Source organism: Syngnathus scovelli, unplaced genomic scaffold, assembly GCF_024217435.2.
Source record: "Syngnathus scovelli strain Florida unplaced genomic scaffold, RoL_Ssco_1.2 HiC_scaffold_24, whole genome shotgun sequence".
Taxonomy (NCBI): Eukaryota; Metazoa; Chordata; class Actinopteri; order Syngnathiformes; family Syngnathidae; genus Syngnathus; species Syngnathus scovelli.
Window position 1 is genome coordinate 337,092 of NW_026061333.1, and position 10,884 is coordinate 347,975.

Consider the following 10,884-nt stretch of genomic DNA (forward strand, 5'->3'; position numbering starts at 1 on the left):
TTTCAGTAGTGTATAAGTACGTAGTAGAAGACAGAAGGGCCAGTTGGCCGTGACCAGGGAGAATTCAGTTTCAGCAATGTGTGCAATCCTATAATAAGGTAAAGTGGCTGTTGTTGTCCATCACCAACAGCGCTGGTCAAGATCTCCTTTTTAGGACTGAAGTAAACTAGTAGATTGAAAACTACAGCTGTTACCCCAAGCCGTGACATCAGCTTCTTGTCAGGTATAAAAGCTACGGGCCTGACAAGAGGGGGTTGGTTGTCTCTCGTTCGAGCAGGGGTCGCTCGTGGGTTCCAGGGCTCGCTCTCGCTCGCTCCCCCTTTTGGGGGGGGGGGAGGACTTTTTGACATCCATGCCTTGTGCCACTCAACTTTTTGGAAAGACTTCACTCTGACATCGGTTGAATAAAATCTTTTCCCAATCAGCCGTGGGTCCCTGAAGTGCTCATTCGTCGGGAAACAGCCACCGATCACCGAGTGTTTTTTGAAGACCAGCGAAGCAGCAAAAATCATATACCACATTTTTGGCGTCACGAACAGGATTCGTGTTCTCCAGGGTACCGTCCCGCCCGCTCTCTCCGTGAGCATCCAGCGGCCAGCCGACGACCTGTTTTGAGGTGAGTTGCTTGCACTCAAAGTCGCCGCAGCATGCTCGCTCTTGGAAAGGGGGGGAGGGAGCGTTGTCCCCCACACGGAGGGCAGTTAAACGGATCTGATGGGGCCACGGCTGGCTCCAGGGAAAGTTGTCTCTCCTAGTCAAAAGCCGTCATAATGCGACTTTTGAAGGGGGAGTGGCCCCAAATAGAGACAGCGAAAGAAAAGTAAAATAAAAACAGGAAAATAAATAAAAAACAATAAATAAAAAGGGAACAGTAACAAAACGTTTTGGGGATTGCACGAGTGAATGGCATGTCTTGTGAGAATGATAAACGAATTAAACGCTCCAGGGAGAGCGAATGTGAAACAGGACACGTTGTCATGAACAACGCTGATCGGCTGTCACGAGAAGTAAATAGTAGGAAGTCCCATAAAACGTGGACGTGGAAATTAGTCGTTTCAATGGTCCCGCGGAGGATCGAAATTTTAGCTGTGTGATTGTGGCGGAAACACAGGTACGATTGAACTATGCTGCGACAAGATACGGGTGAATCCACACGGGCCAGGGGCTATAGCCGAGATGTCCGGTGGGAGCCTAGTCTCTGCCAAAGTCCAGCGCAAAAGGGAGGTTGCGTTGACCGCGTTTGGCTAATAGGAACGAGCGCAACCTTGGCTTCTGTACCGTGAGAGTGAGTGGATGGAGAAATATCCGGCCAGGTTAGCGACCTGTGGGCCGAAGAGAATGATGCGCGCGAAGCCACGTCGTTTGGGCACTGATCGAATTAGAGGTGTATGTGAGTTATAAGGCTTGTCAATTTAAATGCTGGTGTAAGAGGCCCCCAGGTAAAACGAAGGACTGGCGGTTTTTGAATATTGATTGAGCTGATACGATCTGCTTGCGGTTCGATTCCTCTATGGGGACGTATTATAATAGCATACACGTCTGTCAAAGTTTGATAAATTTGAGCCTGTACAGACCGCGTTTGGGAAATAGGTACTGGACGGCATTGTGTGTGTATAGAGAACCCTCTGTGTGAAAGAGGGAAAACGTGGCAATGAGGCCTCGGAGTGCAAGGATTGGTATACCATAAGTAATAAGTAGTATAAGTAATTTGTGTGCACACTTAAGTTAAATTCTGCAGAAAATAAAGGGGAAAATATAAAGCGCTATTAGAAACGAAACGAAACGAAAGTTAAGTAAGACGTGCGTATTTGTCAGTGCATATCTGCACTGTTAAAAACCAGACTGCATAGCCGCAGTAGGCAAACAGCAAAACGTGGAATGGATTCGAATCCTGCTCTGTCTTCTGTGTTTGTGCGTGAGCGTTTGTCGCTCAATGGCGTCTGTTTGTGTGTGTGTGTGTGTGTGTGTGTGTGTACCCATGGGTGTGTGTATGTGAGCGTGCGTGTGTGCGCGTGCGCGCGATCGTGAGTAAGTGTGTGTGTGCTCTTGAATGCGTGCGGGTGAGCGTGCTTGGAGAGGCAGAAAAAAGCTAAAACGATAGTGTGCTTCTCGGTGCTCTGGGGCGCGTGCCCGCCTGCGGTGCCCGCTCGGGGAGGGGAATCTGGCTTCGGGGGCGGGACAGGGAGTGGCCAACCTGTACCTGCCCACCGTGTTTCAAGGCTAGGCACTCCCCGTGTGGGTGACGTGGGGGCGGGGCGCGGGGCCAGAGTTGTGCCCATTTTGGGGTCTACCTTGCTGGTAGCGAGAGGGGCAAAGGAATGCATGACCAACAGTAGAAAGTTAGGTCCTGAGCTAACTGCAACCCATGATAATTAATGTCCCATAGCTGTCTAACAAGAGAAACAAGAAGCATGCGTATGTTAATCAATACGACACCAATATAGATGAGTATGTAGGTATGTCGAGAGGAGTGTGGTCCGCTCGTAAAAAACTAGAGCCAGCTGATGCTCCTTTTAGCATTCTGAGGGAAATGGGAAATTGTTTAAAGACAACCACAACTTGTTAATTTAAATTGTTGAAAGGATGAGAAAATTGAAAACAAGTTATTGCTACGGCTTTGTTTCTTTGCGACTCTCATTATCATTTCAGATTTTCTGTTTACATAAAGAACCCGACACAGCGGATACATCCGTTGGCTCCAGGACAAAGAGACACAGACTGAACTTAGAATGAATGTTTAACAGCAGTCTAACAGGTGAAGACTAATTTATGAGCGCAAGAGAGGTATCAAGTGAGGGCCACAGCGCCAGCTAGAATTAAAGGAATTCTCTGGATTTAGACATAGAGCTGAATCGTATTCACGGAGAGCCTGCTCATAAATTTTGGCTCGACAAGGGCGACCAGCGCCTATGTAACAAGACTCACAGGTCAAAAGCCGTATGTCCAAAATAGAGGAGGAGATGCCAACGAGGAGATATTAGATTTGGAAGTAATCTGTTGGTTCTCTTAATACCCTTGTGAAAGTCTACTCGGTACAAATAAATTAACGATAGGAGCAATTTAGAGGTCCAAAAGTGAGAAATTCAAATGAGAACCACATCCTAAATTCGAATAACATGAGCATGGGGAAAGTGAACAGCTGAGAAATGGCCTTCAATGTCGTGGCAGTGAATGAAAGATTCAAGATAGTTCGGTAATATCTGTAAAGTGAGCATAACACCATTAATACTTAGGTCAAAATGGAGATGATGCTATGCACAATTTGGAAACTTTATCAGAAATTGAAGACTCAAATCAGAAAAGGTAATAAAGAGGATGGCATAAAATCAAAGTTAGGAAAAACAAACGATAGAATGTAGCCTGAAAATAGAATGAGCTTCTGGAAATTGCAGTATAAGTGAGAGAAATCACAGTTAAGACTGGCAATTTAAGTTTGGGGTAATCTGCAATTTAAAATGGCTCAAATGAGGTCCATCACAATACACCCGAGAGCTCATGAAGGAAAGGCGCCGTCTTTCTCAAGTGTATTACATTGTCGATATTAGTAGAATTTGAAGTTTGACTAACAAAAGGCACTACGAAATTAATGGCATATTGGGAGATGATATTTAAATTTGGTACCCCAGTCTGTCTCGTCCAGTGGTCAGCAGTTACTCTGAAACTCGATCCCGAGACTCCACCGACAGCTGAGAACAACAAGAAAACGGTGCATGGCTCTGAGGCACCTTTGACCTTCGTAAGAGCAAAGAAGGACTATATTTGTGCTGGGGGGAGCACAACACTCGGATGCAAAACTACAAAGAGTGAAGGAACTTACAAGATAAGAATGGACTCAGTTGAAAATGGACTCATCCAAGAGTGAGAGATGAGTTGACTCTGAGACTACAACCAAAGACAACAACTTGACAATGAGGTGCGGCGAAAGACACATGAGACCTGAAAGATGCATCAAGCTGCTGAGATGTCATCAAAACTGGTGGAGCTTGGGTCAGAGTGGAGGGAAGCTTGCTTGGGCACTGAGTTTGACACCACTGAGGAGTCTTGATAAATAAAGATGTATAAAGAAATAAGGAGCAAAATGTGTAGTGTTACAGAAAAAGGAAAAGCATCATAGTCAGAGATTAAATTTGGATAAAACAGATAGGCTAACACTGTAAGAAATAAGAGTAGAATCACATTTAGCCCATCCAACTTAACGATTAGACATTTAGTCATTGACACTTTGGAGAAGGGAAAATAGGGCATTAGGACCCACTAGGATGCAGTCATGAGGTGATTAGATTGTTCAATGGAGCTAATTAATAAATTAGAAGTTAATCACACCTCACAGGGAAATTCTGGAGTCAAACAAGTCCGATAAAATCAAGGAATAACACCCATGAAACCTTTTGACAGTTAAGAATAATACTGCTACTACTAATACTAAGAGTCACACCAAGTGATAGTGAACGCGATGACAAATGTGATAGAACTCGAATAACAAATGCCTTAATATGGCAAAGTGAACATAACGTGGTAAAGTAGACTGTTGGAGTATCTTTACCCGGCTGCTCGATCGGAACGATGGATTAGGACAAAATTATTTAGGGACCAGCTGAGGCTACTTCTTCCCCCATGCTCACCTATGAACATGCTCAACAGTGGAAATGACTGAATTTTTTTAGGCATTTATTTGGCAATTTTACGGTAAAGGTGAGGTACGAATGTAGGAAATATTTAATTGGGAAGAACATCCGGAAATGAAGGGTTACTGTTAGTATTCACTGATTGCCTGCTCACTTACACATACTAAATTTGTTTGTTGTGGTATGAGTGATAGAAACAAATGGAGTGGCATTTGTGCGGTTAGGAATGAGTGTGTCGGGAGCAGTGTGAAAGGCCAAAGTATTTTGGAGTTGGTATGAAAGGGTCACAGTTGAGGGTAAGATTCCTCTCACCTGGGACGGGAACACCCAAGAGTGATGACTGACAGCTGATGGTTAATCAGAGGCACCATGAACAGCAAAATAGTTCATGGAGAAGGCCGAATTCAGCAACACGAATGGACAAGACAGGACTAATATCAAACATTAGGACGATGGACGATATGACATGACAAACCTGGACTCACCCGACAGGGTGACAGACTATGTAGATGACAAGCATACATTTGAAACTTAAGCTTGCTTGTGGCAAGTGCGAGCTTTGCTTTGTTTCTGTGTGTCACTTGACTTATTGCAGCATCAACCACCAGCTGAGGAGCAGATTGCTGGTTGTTTTATAACTTGTATTACTTTTGCAGGCTGTCGATTGCAGTCTTGGAAAGTTTGTGTTGAATTCACGTGAAAATGTTAACCCTAACCCTTTTGATTTTTATGATGATTGATGATTTTCAGGACGGAACCCCCGTGCGCCATGATTCATTGTGTATTTTCATTTAGTAGATACTCGATGCCTGTGTAGTTTTGTGAGTACAAGTGTCCGTTGTTGGTATTGCCGAGTGTGAGGTGCACAGTCAATTTTCAGGAACTTGGGGATGACAGTCCTGGATGAGTTCAAGGTTCGACAGGACTGGCTGCAAGACATATGATGATGTGGTAGGACATTTGCCGGTTCCTTTTTGGATGCCTAATGACACATTGGGTGAATGTGTCAAAGGGGGGTGGGGTTACGTTTGAATGAGTAAGTAGATATAAAATTTAATTGTGACATTCAATGTTTTTTCGGATTCACTTGTTTTTGAGGCTTTAACAGGACGTGCCAGAATTCAACAGGCAGTGATGGAAGGAGCAGAAGAAGCATCTTGAAAGCAAAGTTAATGGGAGATAACAATCTGGAATGGAAGCAAAGCGTGGTAACAATCTAGCGACAGTAAGGGTTAAGGTCTATCAACGGAAAAGCATGAATGATGACAAATCATAAAGCTAATAGGGATTGGACTGCAGCACAATAGACAACAAATGTTTGGAAGGTAATTAAATAAAATAGGAAATTGGATCAGAAACGAGGAATAGGGAAAATTTCTTAACATATGAATGCATTAAAGCTGCTATTAAAGGGAAAGTATTTAAGAACACATTTCGACGAAGATAAGGTACATACACAAATTGGTTGGACAAAACTGACGAGACTGGTACCAATTTGACGATATTGAGACAAACCTAAATCAAAGAGGAAATTTGGAGAGAAAATTAGTATTTGGACTGGGAAAGAGTGATTGCCGAGACGTGATTGACAGGACTTCAGACAGTGACAGCTGCAGCAGGAAAGGCTAACTTGAACGGCTAGCAGTTACTCTGCTACAGGAGAGATCTCGCGAGACTGACAGCAAGACGAGACACTCCCCCCAGGAGGAGTGTTTGTTTGTTTGTTTGTTTGTTTGTTTGTTTGTTTGTTTGTTTGTTTGTTTGTTTGTTTGTTTGTTTGTGTGTTTTAAGGATCACGTGGGCCTCTGGATCATAGGAGTAGATGCCGGGAACGCTCGGAGGTTCTATTGAGTACTTCGAGGAGACGATGACCACCAATCGTCCCCGTGCCCCAAACAGCCCCAGAGGAGAAGAATCTGTTTGATGACGACTGCTTATGGAGATGTCGTTTACTAGGGGTGACCAAAGGGGGGCAGGAGGACTTCCGGCCTACGCTGGGCATTGCTGCTTTTTTCATTGCAACTCAAGGTTTTGTGCTGTTGTCATTGTTCAATACTGGCAGTAGCTACCAATTATCGCAGAACTCCTGGACGCTGACCGGGGCCTGGGAGGAGACTCTGAGGATGGTGAAGTGGACATAAAGATCTTGGATGGACAGCAGGCCCTGGGCAGTGATCCCAGCGCGATTCACTACTGAGCATTCAGTGGACTGGACTTTGCATCGACAGAAACATACATATGCAAGGGGGGCAAAACTAAGAGCGTTTCAACTTCACAGTATGCTGAAATATTGCGTCAATATTATGTCCTTCATTACTTTATCAAATGACCACATGCTGCATTACTTTAATTCATCACATATTAACATCATGATAATGCAGCTTGACTGTTTAGCGGTCGGTGGTTATGTCATTTCATTTCCATACTGTTTTGTGAGCTCATACTGTTTTGTGGATTGTAATGTGCCAGGGCTCCTTACACCTGGGTGACACCAGGTGAGGGGAACCACTGGGGATGGTAGAAAGGGCCTTCCTCTTTTTCCTTGTCATTAGACTGGCGAGGTTTTTTCTTGAGGAAGGGCCGGCAACTTTTTGATGCTTCTAACGGGCCACACCAAATTTATTACTTCGCAATTTGTCACCGTTGTAAGGTTATTACCTAAGGGGGGTGGTACCGTCGTCTGTACAATGTGGACTTCAATTTTCTTTACTTGTGGTTCCTGAGAGGCCTCAGACTGTTGTCAAGGAGCAATTGGCTAACTAAATAGTTTGAGCTTTCCTAGTTAAAGTAACCTTAAGTAGCATGCCTCGAGCATAATTTAGGCTGTGCAGGTATAGGCCAAATTGTAGACGTGACCATAAAAAATTTGGTTGGGAGAAGATTTTTTGGTTGTTTACTGATGTCATCTTTTGCTAAACTTTTTTCGGGACATTTGTAACGTCCCGAAGGGGGGAATGAAGTGAATTTTGAACTTTATGCGTATCTGTATGTTGCACTAGATGATCCACTAGTAGCAGTAAGACTATCAAACTATATTTGCTGTACAGAGAAGCTTTAGTTTCAGTAGTGTATAAGTACGTAGTAGAAGACAGAAGGGCCAGTTGGCCGTGACCAGGGAGAATTCAGTTTCAGCAATGTGTGCAATCCTATAATAAGGTAAAGTGGCTGTTGTTGTCCATCACCAACAGCGCTGGTCAAGATCTCCTTTTTAGGACTGAAGTAAACTAGTAGATTGAAAACTACAGCTGTTACCCCAAGCCGTGACATCAGCTTCTTGTCAGGTATAAAAGCTACGGGCCTGACAAGAGGGGGTTGGTTGTCTCTCGTTCGAGCAGGGGTCGCTCGTGGGTTCCAGGGCTCGCTCTCGCTCGCTCCCCCTTTTGGGGGGGGGGGAGGACTTTTTGACATCCATGCCTTGTGCCACTCAACTTTTTGGAAAGACTTCACTCTGACATCGGTTGAATAAAATCTTTTCCCAATCAGCCGTGGGTCCCTGAAGTGCTCATTCGTCGGGAAACAGCCACCGATCACCGAGTGTTTTTTGAAGACCAGCGAAGCAGCAAAAATCATATACCACAGTAGTTTGGCTGGAAGCGGGTCGAGTAAACATGTTGTTTGTTTAGCCGTACTAACCAATTTTGTAAGCATTTCAAGGGACACGCTTTTAAAATTTGAGAGGGTTATTGCATGATCCCCAGCGCTAGTAACCGGCGGAGCGATTGGCATGGTATTCTTGATCTCGTCCCTAATGGACTCAATCTTTTGAGCAAAAAATTTCATAAACTCGTCAGCTGAGTGGAAGGAGCTATCGGGGGTCGGCTGGCGCAGAGTTAGCTTTGCCACTGTATCAAATAAGTATTTAGGATTATTTTTATTAAGATTAATGACTTGCGAAAAATAACGAGTTTTTGCTAAAATAAGCGCATCTTTATATTTCAGGAGGCTGTCCTTCCATGCCTGATGGAAAACCTCAAGTTTGGTTAAACGCCATCTGCGCTCATGCTTTCTACATAATTGTTTAAACGTACGTGTTTCATCTGTGAACCACGGAGTTGGCCATCTACGGCGAGTTTTCAGACGTAGCGGTGCCACAGAGTCGATGGCTTTTAATAATGTCGCATTGAATTCATTTGTAAGATTATCGATAGAGCCACTGTACGCGGGAAACATGGCGGTTGCCGGCGACAGTAACTCAGATAGCGCAGTTGCAGTCATGGAGTTTAAATTACGGCTGCTATAATTCTGATTGCTCTCTTGTCTTTGACAAGGAACTAAAATTTCAAATTTTATTAAAAAATGATCAGACAGAACAGTAGTGTATGGCAGTACTGTTATATTTGAGGTTGCTAGTCCTCGGGATAATACCAGATCTAAGGTATTTCCATTCTTATGCGTTGCTGCCTGTACAGCTTGCGTAAAACCAAACGTATCGATTAAAGTTTGAAATGCCGAAGTCAGTGGTTCCGACGGTGAATTCATGTGGATGTTGAAATCACCCATGATAACTATATTATCTGCATTTGTCACTAGATCAGCCACAACTTCTGAAAATTCATCCAGGAAGCCAGAGTAAGCCCCGGGTGGGCGGTAAATAACAACAAGATAGAATGACGGTAACGCAGTGGATCGCACAATGAGAACTTCAAATGTTTTAAATACGTGAATTGAGCGAGGCCTAAATCTAAGCTCAGAATTTGAGATGAGGGCGACACCCCCACCCTTTTTTCGAGGACGAGCCACATGCGAGCTCACAAAATTTGGAGGCGAGGCCTCGTTAAGTGGCAGCAGTTCATTAGGTTTTAACCAGGTCTCGCAAAGACCAAAAACGTTTAGATTATGTTCCGTGATAAGGTCATTAACGAGAACTGCTTTCGTATGAAGTGATCTAATATTCATAAAACCGAATTTAAGTGTAATTGGTTGATCAGGGTGCGTATCTATCGAAGGATTTTTAAACGGGATGCGAGTAAAATTGTGTTCTCTAGGCCTAATATCACCTCTCAAAAGTTTATTAGGGCGGTGGGATGAAACGACCGTGGGAATTTGATGATGAGTATTTGTTACACATGTGAAGTTATCTAAAACAGGCACCGTTTCATCAGCAAGACCGGTCGGGACGGAGTGATTGGATTTGTCTACTACCCCAGTAGAAAGTGTGTTTATGTGTACTGCAGCACTATTTAAACTGTCGCACTCTAGTCTACACGAGGAGCTATGTGTATGCTGAAAGTCTAGCCTAGCGCTAGTTAACTTTAACTTAACAGACTCCAAACCCATCCTCACAGGAGGTCTAATCACCTGTGCCCTGACCTGCTCTAAAGTGACCTGTCATGAGTGGCTCAAACAGTAATCTATATTCCTAGAAAGAGTGAAGGCGCCTTCACGGTTAGGGTGAAGGCCGTCCTTCCTCAGCAGGTCGGGGCGGCCCCAGAAGGAGGACCAGTTATCTATAAAATACAGTCCCTGCTTTTTACAGAACCCAGCCATCCATCGATTAAGGGAGACTAATCTACTAAACCTCTCATCAGTGCCTCTCCCAGGCAGGGGGCCAGAGACAAATACTCGATGCCGACTCATCTTTCTGGCAAGATCACAAGTCCTCGCTATGTTTTTCTTTGTGATCTCTGACTGTCTCATCCTAACATCATTGGAGCCGACGTGTATCACTATGTCCGAGTAGCTAGTGTTGTTGGAACTACGCTGTTGACTAGGCCTATTGCGAGTCAGCTCCCTAAGATTAGCTTCTATGTCGGGTGCTCTGCCCCCAGGAATACACATTACCGTGGCTGGATTTTTAAGCGTAATGTTGCGGGTAATGGAGTCGCCTATGACCAAAGTGCGAGGGCCAGCAGACCGAGATGACTTTGGACGGCTATGCGTCTTACCTGGCTCATCGCGATTAGCAAGCCGCTTGGGGCTAATGCTAACCGGGCTAGCGGGCTGACTACAGCCCGCGTCTGTGTCCGCCGCAACTACTGTTATCGCACTATTCTGCTCTAACTGGCGGACACGTCCCTCTAGCAGAGACAACCTCTCTAAGAGAAGGGTGCAGTTGGTGCACGAAGCCGTACATACCTCTTGGTCCGCTGCCATACTTTGTGTCCGAAGAGCGACGATCTGTCAGAACAACCCGGAAGCCCTTGTGAAATTCACTTTTCTCGGCCTTTACGTATAGTTGGTGTTCCAGGAGTCGTTGCAACACCGTCTCGACGTGAACCCTATGGGTCTTCAGATCTGGGGAGTAAATCAAAATATCGTC